General features: G+C 36.1%; 1 pseudogene; it reads right to left on the bottom strand.

Annotated features, from left to right (window-relative positions):
* Nucleotides 1-2233: 2233 nt before the first annotated feature.
* LOC128578393 (protein FAM161A-like) lies at nt 2234-4445 on the bottom strand (annotated as a pseudogene).
* Nucleotides 4446-15464: the final 11019 nt, after the last annotated feature.

Consider the following 15464-nt stretch of genomic DNA (forward strand, 5'->3'; position numbering starts at 1 on the left):
GGTGTAACTTTGTGACTAAATATATAGCTGCCTTATGACATAGCAATTCTCCTATTTTCCCAAGAAACATGAAAACCTATGTCTACCCAAAGATGTTCATAACCACTTCAGTCATAATAGAAATTTGTTGAAAAACTACCCACTTACCCGTCAGTAACAGACTGAGCAAAGACTATAATATATCCATACATGGACTACTATTCAGCAATCAAAAGAAAGGGCCTATTGAGAACTGCAACAACATGGATTAATCTGAAAAAACATTATACTCGGTTAAGGAACCAAGAATCAAAGTAATCATCACTGTGTGATTCCATTTTTTTTTTATTTTCACATATACATGTGTTCATGAGACTTCCACTTTTTGCCTTCACAAAATTAAAAAGGCTTAAACTTTAACAACAATAACAATGTTTAAGATAGGGACCAGAAACAAAAACCTCGCAAAAACGAATGAAAACAAATACATTCAGAAAAGAAATCAGATGATTGCTGCAACAAAGTATTAAGCAAAGTATGTTAACATACCTTTTTTAAAAAATGGAATCTATTATAAGAGAAATAAATTCATGGATATAGAAATCAAAAATGGTTGACCCTGGGAGGTACAGGGAATAGACTAAAAGAATACAAGTTAACTCTATGATGGCGGCAATGATCTGATTGGGGTGTTGGATTCAGGTGTAGACACTTGTCAAAACTAAACAAAGTATACATTTAAAATCTGTGCATTTTGCTGAATGTAATCATAACTCAGTGAAAAATGTAAAAAAGAATTCCATAGACAAATCTAATTAGATATTAGTCTGAACTATATTTAGATACTAATTTACATTTTCCAAGATCTACATAGTGGCCTGATAATTTCTATCTTAGATTAGTTCCAAGATATGAGTCACACAGAAGAGTGAATAGACAGTTGTAATATGGAAAGGTGAAGAAACTTTTTTTCATATAGTACACTTGGAAAAATTGTGTTTCTTTAAAGTAAAAGATCCTTATGTTTTTTTATAATTATTAAATACTGAAAATAGAATGTTAACATTCCTGTTAAGTAAGAAAATGTGCAACATATTTTTGTCAGAAGTACATTTAAAACCAAGGTAATTTTATTTTTTAATGCCTTTCTCCAAATAACTAAAATATCTAAAATCACACTGATAATATCACAAGGGAGAATAAATATAAAATATTTAAAGCAATAGATACTCAGGTTGAAGTGCATATGAGAAGTTTTAAGTTTAGTCCTAAGTGAATAAAAATAATTTAATTAAAAAATAAATAAAATGAATAAATAAAGTTTAGTCCTAAGTGATTCTTTCATGCTATCATTCCCAACAGTCATGTCTACAGATGCTTATTTTTTTATTCAAGCCTAAGGCACAATTTAAAAATCACTAATCAATTCAAAAATAATAATGAAATGAATATTCCATTAGGAATAAAAGTTGTGAAGTATACACTTAAGCTTTGCAAGCTATTCATCCATAAGAATCATTAGCAGGTTAAGAAATATATATGTTTCTTATATGTAATATACAGGGTTGGCAAAAATTTGTGTACAATTGACTAGATTAAACTTTTTTTATATTTAAAAATATTGATTCATGCTTTTTAGAAAATTTTTATTTTTATTTTATTTTTTATTAAGTCATATATACATAGATCATGAATACATTTATGCCTTTGTGGGATTCAACGTGTTGATTATTTGTACAAATTGGAGTGTTTACATCCCACTAATTAACATAGCTTTCACCTCATTAACTTAATCACAGTGTTAAGACATTTGTGCTCAATACTTGATAGATTTGACTTGTACCCTTGCAATATGTTCCATAGGTGTGTTCCGAAATCACCAAAGGCCATTGAGGCTCTCTGCTCTCAATACTAAGCTATTTTCCTCCACCAAAAATAATGATGTTTATTTTTATAACTAATCAGTTTATGACAGCTGTGATTCTCAAACACTTTTTTTAAAATACAAGTTCAAAGTTGTAAAGAGACCATATGCAGTGGTCAAAACAACTGAATAAGCAAAGCCTTACTCTAACTGACCAAATGACCAACCAGCTGGACTCAGCTTTCAGGCTACAAAGGACTTTGCTCAATCAACTGCCCTGCATATTGGGGAGGTTTCCCCTGCATGTTCTTAACAGCACAAGTTAGGCTGTTGAATCCCATACTTCAAACAACAGGACAGGTGTAGAGAAGAGACCTTATGACTCAGTTTTTATTCTTCAACTGATTTCTCTTCTCCACTTTCTTCACCAGCTTCATCTTTTTCCTTGCAAGAATCTTGGCTGTTGGTATCGGTAAAATGATTTTATTCCTCATTCTCTCTTTCTTCTATGTTTTCTTCTTCATTAAAGCTTTATCTTCAGTGAAACGTTTTGTCTCTTGATTACTGAAGTAGTCAAATACTTTTCCATTTTGGCCTTTCTCGGAAACAAACTCATCAGATATACTTTTAGGGTGTTAGAATAATGCTTTTCTGCTGCCATTCTTGCATTTTTCTGAGCGACTCTTTCAAGCAGTAGTGGCCTGTGCTTTAATTTTTCTTCTCTTTCTTCTAGTTCTCATTGATATTCTCTCATCCTTTCCTTTTCCCTTTTTCTGAGATATGTTACTTTGAGATGGACACTTGAGCTAAACTTTAATGTGAGTTATAAGCCTTAGCCCGGGTTGTCAGGAGTTTCTGCAATTCTTTCATTCTTTGCTTCTGCTTAGTTATGATCCGATTACTCTCTTCTTCCAACATTTTCTTTTCCTCAAGTGATCTCCTTATGGCTTGCTCTCGTCCTTTGGAAGATACTGTGGGCATTGGAGGGTTGTAGCTGAAATTGCACTTGCTCTTCTTACTGGTGACTTTTGCCTTGGAGACCAATAAGGCCAGTGAGTTGCTTTTAAATTTTCTTCATCAGCTTTAATGTCTGCCAACATTTTATCTCATTTAGTAGAGTCGTGTGAAGGTGCATGAAGATCGAATGGTTTACAGACTGTTAAGAGTTCCAAACATCTGTGTTCTGGGAGGAGTTTCTGATATCTCTTAGGAAGATCTTCAAAATCAGGAGTCTGGCACAAACCCTTGCTTTTACACTTCAATTTTATGGCTTGTTCCAGATTCTTGGGATCCCTGAGTTGGCGAACTGACCTACAAGAGATGGGACAAATTCTGTGAAAGCTCTCGGGCTCTCAGCCATATCCTTTTATTTCCATAGAGCTCTTCTTCTTTTACCTTGTCATTAGTAATTGAACCATAAACAGGTCGAGGTAAGGGTCTGGCTTTAAATCGATTTGTTTTCTTTTTATTCTTGAAACAGTCTCTCAGCTGCTTTTCCTGCACTGCTCGCTTCTGTTCCTCCCTTGCAATAAACTTAAAGGGCTTTTGTGAGGCTAAAAGAGCTGCTTTGCTTTTTTCCTTCTGAGACCTCCTCTGCTCTTCATTTTGTTTGACTGACTCATGATAAAGGGGACAAAGAAAGATGCAGGAACCAGATTGGCTCAGCATTTCTTTTTACACTCTGAAATCTTCCTCTTGGTTTTTGAGCTGTTTATGTAACATTTCAATGTCTGGTTTAGATTTCATGGCCTCTTCTTTTTTTCTTCTGTTCTCTTACCATCATTTGAAAAGGCTCAGGTACTGTAATCATGGGCACCCATTGTTTTGATTTCTTCCTTGGTTTTTCAACTGGTTGGAAGTCAGTATTTTTACAGTGAATATAATCTTCAACACAAAAGTTTGTCCACATGTTGTTGATAAGCTCCTTAGCATAGGTCATCATTCTATTTTTCCCAGGATACTCTTTTTCTAGGTTGGGTAATTCCTTTTCAGAGGAAGACATATACAAGGAAGAACGGCCTAAGTCAGGTTCAAAATACAATGCCATTAATGAGACGGGCTGAGAGGAGTTCTTTTCAGACACAGATGTAAAAGAGTTACTAAGACCATCTTCCTTGATGATCACTGGCTGAAATACCTTTATATTTAATTTATCCTGGTACATTTTCTCTGATTTTTCCATAGTTTGCATGTGGCAGTCCTCAGTTCTTCTAGTTTCCTGAAACAGTCTTCATTCGATTGTAAAAATATCAGAAAAGTTTACAAAGTCCTCATAGTTTATCAGGGTGCATGTTCATCCACCCCAGAAAAGTTAGTGTTAAAATCAGCCTTAGAACCTCTGCATGTGTTGTTCCTGCTGCCTGGAATGCTCCTCCCATTCCCACTTTTCAAATGGCTGTTCTTTCTCATCCATCAGGCACGGACCGACACCCCAGCTGACTGTACCCCATTCTCCTTTTCTTCCTCCTCGAAGGAGTCCACCACTGCCACAGCCAGTAAAGGGTCTAGGGATTCGTATAGGGAGACCCGCACTCTGGTTGGGATTGACCAGGCTGTGGAAATTGGAGGCTGCCAGCTTCCCCATTTGGTGCAAAGCAGCCATTACCCCACCTCTCGATTAAACTATTTTAAATTGCACACAAACTTGATGTCCACCATGTGTGTGTGTGTGTGTGTGTGTGTGTGCACGCACTCACGCGTGCGTGTGTACAGACACACACATATATATGTATGTGTGTGTGTGTGTGTGTGTGTGTATATATATATACAGAGAGAGAGAGGGGACTGGTGAGTCATGTAATAGCACATTAAAGAAGAGGAATAATTACAAAGACACAAAGTAAAAATAATGATAAGAGAAGAAAGAGATAAGCCAAAACAATGGGAAAATTCTGTTAGTAAGTAGTAGATTGTTATTGGCAGTAACTGCTAAAGGAATACAAGTACCTTAGATTTTTGACTTAAGTGTAAAAAGAATTTTTCTTTTATTTTGTTCTGAGCTTCAGTCTGGTACATTTTATTTCTCAGGAGACTTCAGTTATAGGGGTATGTGAAAAGCATCTGATACGGATCCTGAAGCAAGGCTATATACTAGCTTTAATTCTGTGGGAAAAATTAAATCAATCAACTAGTATTATGTCTTTGAGAACTTTTAGTTCTCCTAGGGTATATGTATGTCTGATATGGATGAATAAGGCATATGACAAGTTGAAAGTAGACAGGAGACTTCTGAATGTAGTCTGGATGGATAATTAAATAGTAAATTGTTACCTTTATAAAGAATGTCCTGAAATTTTCAAGGGTTAACATATCTCTCTGAGGTTTCCCCCTTCAAGTCACTAAAAGTAAGCACCCTTGAAGGTCAAAATAAAGCCAGAACGTATTCTGGTAACTGATTCCATTTTATCATCCCAATGTGTCTTAATGCTGGTACTCTGGCACCTGAGTCAGCTCTAATCAGAACTGATAAATCTAGAAAGTTTATTATTGAGACCACTCCCTGAAGACCTCTTTGATTACTCCTAATTTCCTTTCTTGTCCATTTTATTTTCTGTGTTCACACTATTAATATGTAGAGCACACTTCCATCAGTAGCATCTATTATAACAGCTACTACACCTTGTAATAATTCTTGAATAGTAAAAGTGGTGGCTTATATATAATTTAAAAATTCTTTCTTTGATAAGGCCTTAATCTCATAGCTTGTAATTAATGACCTACTCTATTAAGTCCTTACTTAGCAGAACCTCACCCTCTTAATCTTTATTCACACCTCTTCCCTGATCAAAATATAACTAGGTCTTCTCTGTACAGAGCCAAACTCTGTAGAGTGAATGCTGATGTTCACTTGATAATGAGATGAAGTAGTATTTCTCCTTTGGTAAACATTAACAAATTAAAGTGCTGCTTAATATGTTGGCTGTGTACCTAGACAAGTGAGTGACAATTAAAGTCCCAATACTCTTCATTTACTGACTATGTGACCTTGGGAAATGTATCGATCCTCTCTGAGCCTCAGTTTCCTTTTTTATTAAATGAGAATCATGAACTAAAATACCCAAACCAACTCAGCTTAGTAAAGTAAGTACTAAGAGTATTAAATGAATTATGTATGCAAAGCACTTGACTATACAGATCGTAACACAGAAGAGTGGCTATCATTTATTAAAATCTTAGTATTACTAATTAAATTCACTTTTTTCTGCTATTAGGCTCTGAGGCAGGAAGAGTTGAACCATTCAGCAATCTCATACTCTACTCTATAGGAAGCTGTATCATATTTCCAGGTGAAAGACGAGTTATCATCCAAACTGGAAGAGCAATATTCCCTCCTACACTCTATTCACTGCAACTCATTAATGAGATATAATTGAAAAATGACTTAGGTCAGATATAGCTTCAGAGAATCACAATATTCTTACATAAGAAAGAGCATCCACTCTGTGGTTTCTAAGACTTTTAGAAGTTCCCATTCCAACAGGATTCTGCCAGTTAAAGTTTATCTAAACCTAGTTTATACCTGCCCTATTTTCTCAACCTCATCTTATTTTGGAAGTTGATCTCATATGCAATTATTAGGTCTGACTGTATGTTCAGCAACAATTCAAATTTGATGTCTTCTTGGAGTGTACACTAAAGTGTAAAATTCTGTGTTTTTAGTATATTTATAGAGTAATGAAACCAATACTATTTTATTTTAGATATTTTCACCATCCCCCCAAATAAATTTCACACACATTAGCAATCTCTCCCCATTTTACCATTCTACACTCCAAACATAAGCAACCTCTAATCTATGTTCCATTTCTATGGATTTTACTATTTTGGAGATTTCTTATAAGTAGAATCATACATTATATCATCTTTTATAGAATGCTGGATCACATATGAGGTCTGACAATTAAGTTCACAAAATTGCCAACATGTGTTTACAGCATTGTACAAACAACTCAATAAGGTTTCATAACCTTGATATATCTGTGTCTCACAGTTGTGTTTGTATCACAGGTGGCAGTGTCTTGCTGAGTGGTGGTAATTATTGTTTTTGAGTGTTTTTATGTACCATCACAAGCATGTCAGAACTTGAATTAGAGCAATGAACAAACATTCATCAATTTGTTAAATGTGGCAAGAGTGAAAGTAAAATCTGGGACATGTTACTCCAAGTTTATGGGGATAATGTCATGAAGAAAATGGTAGTGAAGAACAAATGGATTAAAGATTTTTCTGTGTGGATAAACAGCATCACTGATAAAAAGAGATCAGGGTGGCCAGTAATGAGCAGAACTGAAAAAAAAATGTAAAAATTCATCAAATTATGTGTCAAAATTATCAGTTAAATGTGAGAAGCATAGCAGACCAAGTAAATATGCATCGAGAAATAGGAAGTCTTAACTGAAAATCTTGGCTAAGAAAGGTGTGGCTTTTGCATCACAAGACTAGAGCAGCTCACATGGCTCTGTAAGGGAGTTTTTAGTCACTAAGGATATAGTTGTATTAGACACCCCCCCATTCACCTGATCTGGCCCCTGATAACTTTTTCTTTACTGAAAGAAATATTGAAAGGAAGACATTTTGAAGACATTCAGGACATCAAGTTTAATTTGATGACAACTTTGATAGACACTCCAGAAAAAGAATTCCAAAATTGCTTTAAGGGTAAATGAGGTCCTGGCATCAGTGGGTGCATAGCTTCCCAGGGGAGTTATTTCAAAGGCAACTGTAGTGACATTTGGCAATAAGGTATGTAACACTTTTTCTAGGGTGAGATCACAAAATTAATTTTCGGACCTGATAGTAACTCTGTGTTTAACATTTTGAGGAACTGCCTAACTACAAAAGTCGCCATAGAATTTCACATTCCCTTTAGTAAATCAATTGCTCCACATATTTGTCAACACTTGTTATGGCTTTTTTCTTTTTCTTTTTAAATTTTTCCTATCCTTGTGAGTGTGTAGTTATATCACATTACGGTTCCAACTTAAATTTTTTTCATGACTAATAAGCTTGAGTATATCTTCATGTGCTTGTCATATTTAGAGAAAATGTCTATTCAGTTTCTCTGCCCGTTTTTAAATTTGGTTGTCCTTTTATATTGTTCAGTGGTAAGCATATACTGGTAGCATTCTCTATCAAACATATAATTTGTACTTATTTTCTCCTATTCTATGGATCATCTTTTCATTTTAATGATGGTGTTTTCTAAAGCACTAAAGTTTTAATTTTGATGGACACCAATTTATCTATCTTTTGGTGCTTTTCTTTTGCAGTAATATCTAAGAAATTATTTTTCCAGGTTCAATGCCAGGATTTTTTCATATATATATTTTTGAGTTATATCTTCTCAGCTCTTATATTTAGGTGTATGACACATTTATGTCAATGTTTGTGCGATGTGAAGTAAAGGTCAAACTTCATTTTTCTTTTGGTTGTCCCAGCATAATTCGTTGAGAAAATTAAAACCCTGGTGAATTGTCTTGCCCTCCACTTATTGAATATCACTTGAGCATAAATGGAAGGACTTATTTCTGGATCCTCAATTCCATGCCATTGGTATTAAGCCTATCCTTATAGTAGGACTACAATTTCTTGATTGCTATAACATTCTAATAAGCTTAGATTAACGGAATATGAGTTTTCAAACATAATTCTTTTGCAATATTATTTTTGCTATACTAGATCCTTGAATTTCCATATAAAGTTTATTGTAAGCTTGTCAATTTCTTTAAAATAAAAATCCAATTGTGATATTTATTATAATGTAATTGAATCTGTAGACAAATTTGAGAGAAATTTATGTTAACATTATTAAATATTTTAGTTATTTTAAAGTCTTATTTCACTTATTTCAACAATATTTGGGAGATCATTATTCTATAAATCTTATCAATTTAAATTGTGATTCATTTAAATTTATTAATTTAAATTTATCACTTAAATTTATTACCAAATATTTTATTCTGCAGGAGCCATCAAACTTTTTAAACAGGGTGCCAATTCACTGTCCCTCAGACCGTTGGAGGGCCAGTCTATACTTAAAAAAAAAAAAAAAACTATGAAAAAATTCCTATGCACACTGCACATATCTTATTTTGAAGAAAAAAAAAAAATAGGAACAAATACAATCATACCGCCTCATGTGGCCTGCGGGCCACAGTTTGAGGATCCCTGCTTTAGAGGATGTTATAAATTGCAATATTATTTTGAAATTTACTTCAAATTGCTATTATTAGTGTATATAAATGCAGATGCTTTGTAAATGTTTTCTGAATCTTGCTGAACGTTCTTTCTAGTTCTAATAGTTTTTAATATATTCTTTTGGATTTTCTTTTTTTTTTTTTTATTGTTGGGGATTCATTGAGGGTACAATAAGCCAGTTACACTGATTGCAATTGTTAGGTAAAGTCCCTCTTGCAATCATGTCTTGCCCCCATAAAGTGTGACACACACTAAGGCCCCACCCCCCTCCCTCCATCCCTCTTTCTGCTTCCCCCCCCATAACATTAATTGTCATTAATTGTCCTCATATCAAGATTGAGTGCATAGGATTCATGCTTCTCCATTCTTGTGATGCTTTACTAAGAATAATGTCTTCCACTTCCATCCAGGTTAATACGAAGGATGTAAAGTCTCCATTTTTTTAGTGGCTGAATAGTATTCCATGGTATACATATACCACAGCTTGTTAATCCATTCCTGGGTTGGTGGGCATTTAGGCTGTTTCCACATTTTGGCGATTGTAAATTGAGCTGCAATAAACAGTCTACTACAAGTGTCCTTATGATAAAAGGATTTCTTTCCTTCTGGGTAGATGCCCAGTAATGGGATTGCAGGATCAAATGGGAGGTCTAGCTTGAGTGCTTTGAGGTTTCTCCATACTTCCTTCCAGAAAGGTTGTACTAGTTTGCAGTCCCACCAGCAGTGTAAAAGTGTTCCCTTCTCTCCACATCCACGCCAGCATCTGCAGTTTTGAGATTTTGTGATGTGGTCCATTCTCACTGGGGTTAGATGATATCTCAGGGATGTTTTGATTTGCATTTCTCTAATATATAGAGATGATGAACATTTTTTCATGTGTTTGTTAGCCATTCGTCTGTCGTCTTTAGAGAAAGTTCTATTCATGTCTCTTGCCCATTGATATAAGGGATTGTTGGCTTTTTTCATGTGGATTAATTTTAGTTCTCTATAGATCCTGGTTATCAAGCTTTTGTCTGATAGAAAATATGCAAATATCCTTTCCCATTGTGTGGGTTGTCTCTTTGCTTTGGTTATTGTCTCCTTAGCTGTACAGAAGCTTTTCAGTTTAATGAAGTCCCATTTGTTTATTTTTGTTGTTGTTGCAATTGCCATGGTAGTCTTCTTCATGAAGTCTTCCCCCAGGCCAATATCTTCCAGTGTTTTTCCTATGCTTTCTTTGAGCATTTTTATTGTTTCATGCCTTAGATTTAAGTCCTTTATCCATCTTGAATCAATTTTTGTGAGTGGGGAAAGGAGTGGGTCCAGTTTCAGTCTTTTACATGTAGACATCCAATTCTCCCAACACCATTTATTGAATAAGGAGTCTTTCCCCCAAGGTAAGTTCTTGTTTGGTTTATCGAAGATTAGGTGGTTGTAAGATGTTAGTTTCATTTCTTGGTGTTCAATTCGATTCCAAGTGTCTATGTCTCTGTTTTTGTGCCAGTACCATGCTGTCTTGAGCACTATGGCTTTGTAGTACAGACTAAAATCTGGTATGCTGATGCCCCCAGCTTTATTTTTGTTACAGAGAACTGCCTTAGCTATACGGGGTTTTTTCCGGTTCCATACAAAACGCAGAATCATTTTTTCCAAATCTTGAAAGTACGATGTAGGTACTTTGATAGGAATGGCATTGAATAGGTAGATTGCTTTGGGAAGTATAGACATTTTAACAATGCTGATTCTTCCCATCCATGAGCATGGTATGTTCTTCCATTTGTCAATATCCTCTGCTATTTCCTTTCTGAGGAGTTCATAGTTTTCTTTATAGAGGTCCTTCACCTCCTTCGTTAGGTATATTCTTAGGTATTTCATTTTCTTTGAAACTATGGTGAAGGGAGTTGTGTCCTTAATTAGCTTTTCATCTTGACTGTTATTGGTGTATACAAAGGCTACTGACTTGTGGACATTGATTTTATATCCTGAAACATGACTGTATTTTTTGATGATTTCTAGGAGTCTTGTGGTTGAGTCTTTGGGGTTCTCTAAGTATAAGATCATGTCGTCAGCAAAGAGGGAGAGTTTGACCTCCTCTGCTCCCATTTGGATTCCCTTTATTTCCTTGTCTTGCCTAATTGTATTGGCTAGAACTTCCAGCACTATGTTGAATAGTAAAGGTGACAGAGGACAACCTTGTCTGGTTCCAGTTCTAAGAGGAAAAGCTTTCAGTTTTATTCCATTCAGTAAAATATTGGCTGTGGGTTTGTCATAGATAGCTTCAATCAGTTTTAGAAATGTGCCACCTATGCCTATACTCTTCAGTGTTCTAATTAGAAAAGGATGCTGGATTTTATCAAATGCTTTTTCTGCATCTATTGAGAGGATCATGTGATCTTTATTTTTGCCTCTGTTAATATGGTGGATAACGTTTATGGACTTGCATATGTTAAACCAGCCTTGCATCCCTGGGATGAAGTCTACTTGATCATGATGAATGACTTTTTTGATGATAAGCCGTAATCTATTGGCTAGGATTTTGTTGAGAATTTTTGCATCTATATTCATGAGTGAGATTGGTCTGGAATTCTCCTTTTTGTTTGGGTCTTTTCCTGGTTTTGGTATCAGGGTGATGTTTGCTTCATAGAATGTGTTGGGGAAGATTCCTTCTTCCTCAGTTTTTTGGAATAATTTCTGCAGTACAGGAATAAGCTCTTCCTTGAAGGTTGGATAGAATTCTGGAGTGAAGCCATCTGGACCAGGGCATTTTTTAGTTGGAAGCTTTTTTATTGTTTCTTTGATCTCAGTGCTTGAAATTGGTCTGTTCAGGAGGTCTATTTCTTCCTGGCTAAGTCTAGGGAGAGGGTGTGATTCCAAATATTGATCCATTTCCTTCACATTGTCAAATTTCTGGGCATAGAGTTTCTGGTAGTATTCAGAGATGATCTCTTGTATCTCTGTGGGATCAGTTGTTATTTCCCCTTTATCGTTTCTGATTGAGGTTGCTAGAGATTTTACTTTTCTATTTCTAGTTAGTCTGGCCAATGGTTTATCTATTTTATTTATTTTTTCAAAAAACCAACTCCTTGTTTCATGAATTTTCTGAATGATTCTTTTGTTTTCAATTTCATTGATCTCTGATTTGATTTTGGATATTTCTTTTCTTCTACTGAGTTTAGGCTTAGATTGTTCTTCTTTTTCCAATTCCATAAGATCTCTTGTGAGATTGTTGATGTGCTCTCTTTCTGTTTTTCGAATGTAGGCATCTAAAGCGATGAATTTTCCTCTCAAAACTGCTTTTGCAGTATCCCACAGGTTTTGGTAGCTTGTGTCTTCATTGTTGTTATGCTCAAGGAAGTTAATGATTTCCTGTTTTATTTCTTCCTTCACCCATCTGTTATTCAACAGAAGATTGTTTAATTTCCATGCCTTTGGGTGGGGTCGAGCATTTTTGTTAGAGTTGAGTTCCACCTTTAGTGCCTTATGGTCTGAAAAGATACAAGGTAAAATTTCAATTCTTTTGATTCTGTTGATATTTGTTTTGTGTCCCAGGATATGATCAATTTTGGAGAATGTTCCATGGGGTGATGAGAAGAATGTATATTCTTTATCTTTGGGTGGAGTGTTCTATATGCGTCTATCAAGCATAGTTGTTCTAGGGTCTCATTTAAATCTCTTATATCTTTGTTTAATTTCTGTTTAGAGGATCTGTCCAGCTCTGTAAGAGGTGTGTTAAAGTCCCCTGTTATGATGGTATTATCAGATATCATATTGCTCAGACTGAGTAAGGTCTGCTTCAAGAATCTGGGAGCATTTAAATTGGGTGCATAAATATTTAGAATTGAAATGTCTTCTTGTTGTAGTTTTCCCTTGACCAATATAAAGTGACCATCTTTGTCTTTTTTGACTTTAGTTGCTTTAAATCCACATGTATCTGAAAATAAGATTGCAACTCCTCTTTTCTTCTGAATTCCATTTGCCTGAAAAATTGTCTTCCAACCCTTGACTCGGACCTTTAATTTGTCTTTTGAATCCAGGTGTGTTTCTTGCAGACAGCAAATAGATGGCTTGTGTTTTTTAATCCAGTCAGCCAATCTATGTCTCTTCAGTGGGGAATTCAAGCCATTAACATTTATGGAGATAATTGATAAGTGTGGTAGTATTCTATTCATCTTATTTTGTGAGAGTCCATTGCTTAGTTTTATCTTTTGCATCAGTGTGGAGGTTAGGTTCTTTCCTTTGATTTCTGAGTTCTTACTTTGCTGCTGATCCATTGTGGTGGTCAGTGTGCAGAACAGGTTGAAGTATTTCCTGTAGAGCTGGTCTTGTTGTGGCAAATTTCCTCAATGTTTGTATATCTGTAAATGATTTGATTTCTCCATCAATTTTGAAGCTTAGCTTAGCAGGTACAGAATTCTGGGCTGAAAATTGTTCTGTTTGAGTAGATTAAAGTTAGATGACCATTGTCTTCTTGCTTGGAAAGTTTCATTAGAGAAGTCTGCGGTCACTCTGATGGCTTTGCCCCTGTAGTCAACTGGCACTTACTCCTGGCAGCTTGCAGAATCTTTTCTTTTGTCTTGACTTTGGACAGGTTCATCACAATGTGTCTTGGAGAAGCTCGGTTAGAGTTGAGGCGACCTGGGGTCCGATATCCCTCTGAAAGCAGTGTGTCAGAATCTTTGGTGATGTTTGGGAAATTTTCTTTTATAATATTCTCTAGTATGGCTTCCATTCCTCTGGGGCATTCTTCTTCCCCTTCTGGAATTCCTATAACTCGTATGTTGGAACGCTTCATAAAGTCCCATAATTCTGACAGTGAACGTTCTGCTTTCTCTCTCTTCTTTTCTGCCTCTTTTACTATCTGAGTTATCTCAAGAACTTTGTCTTCTACCTCTGAAATTCTTTCTTCTGCATGGTCTAACCTGTTGCTGGTACTTTCCATTGCATCTTTAAGTTCCCTAATTGACTGTTTCATTTCCTTCAGCTCTGCTATATCCTTTTTATATTCTTCATATCGTTCATCTCTGATTTGATTCTGTTTTTGGATTTCCTTTTGGTTATTTTCCACTTTATTAGCAGTTTCCTTCATTGTTTCCATCATTTCTTTCATTGTTTTCAACATGTGTATTCTAAATTCCCTTTCTGTCATTCCTAACATTTCTGTACTGGTGGAATCATCTGCAGTAGCTACCTCATGGTCCCTTGGTGGGGTTGTTCTGGACTGGTTCTTCATGTTGCCTGGAGTTTTTTGCTGATTCTTCCTCATGAGTGATTTCTTTTATCTGTTTCCTTGCCCTAATTTTCCTTTCACTTCCTCTTGCTCTTTAAGTTCTTGTGCCTGTGGACTAAGGGTTACAGGACCAGAAGGGTGAGAAGGTTGAAGAGCAAAAAAGGGATGAAAGAAAGGAGGACCGAGTGATGAGAAAAAAAAGAAAGATAGAGAAAGGAGAGGGGGTGGGTATAAGGAATATTGACAAAAAGAAGAGAGGCACAGAAAGAGGGAAACAGGGCAATATAGGTGTACAGTAGGGTACTTTGACACAACCTTAAAAAACCCCACCTTCTGGGGGTGCCCAGTTGGGTGGTTCCCTTGAGGTCAGCAGCTCTTTGCTAACCTGATCAGACACAGTACCCCACCTCCACCAAGTAGAGAGGAAAGACAAAAATGCTATAAATCAAACCAAAACAAGCAAAAAGAAAACTTTACGGGGATAAAATTGGGTGAAAAACCAAATGATAGCGGTAGAAACACTAGCAAAAATGAAGTTGTAGTTATTAAAAAAGGCAGCAATGGGAAATTATAATTAAACTAGAAAAATTGAGAAAGAAAAAGGGATCTGTATGGAAAAGATTGAAATTAAAAAACAAAAGAACATCAACAACGTCAAAATAAACAAACAAAAAAAAAAACAACCAAACAAAAAAAAAGAAAAAAATACACAACTAAAAACAAAGCAGTTTGTATATGTTATTGAATATTGTCTGGGCAACACGTGGTCTTCTGGGGTATGAGATGTTAGTCACAGTTCTGATACGACTGGAGGCTGCTGATTTCTCAAACCCCAGCAGGTAGACACCCTAAATCTCTCTTCAGCCCACTTAAAAGGCACTTTGAACTTGTAAACTTGCTGAGCAGAAGCTTTCCCAGCTTTCTCGCTGGAATCACTGCTGAAGTGGCTATCCGCTTACCCTGTGTGCCAAAACCAGTCTTACTCTGCCCCTGAGGGTTAGGGCTGCAAGGCGGCTCAGACCCCACCCTTAGGCTACTTGGTTGCTGGGTTACCAGCTCCCACCCGTTTCTAGCTCTGCGACCCTGAGGGCGGAGCTTGCCGGGGCAGATCACTGCCAATGGTTCGGTGTGACCCACCACCAAACACTATTAGCTCCGTCTGGCTCAGCGGCTCAGACTGGGGCCCAAGACAACGGCCAAAGTTCTCTGCAATCCCAC

This window comes from Nycticebus coucang, chromosome X (genome assembly GCF_027406575.1).
Source record: "Nycticebus coucang isolate mNycCou1 chromosome X, mNycCou1.pri, whole genome shotgun sequence".
NCBI lineage: Eukaryota > Metazoa > Chordata > Mammalia > Primates > Lorisidae > Nycticebus > Nycticebus coucang.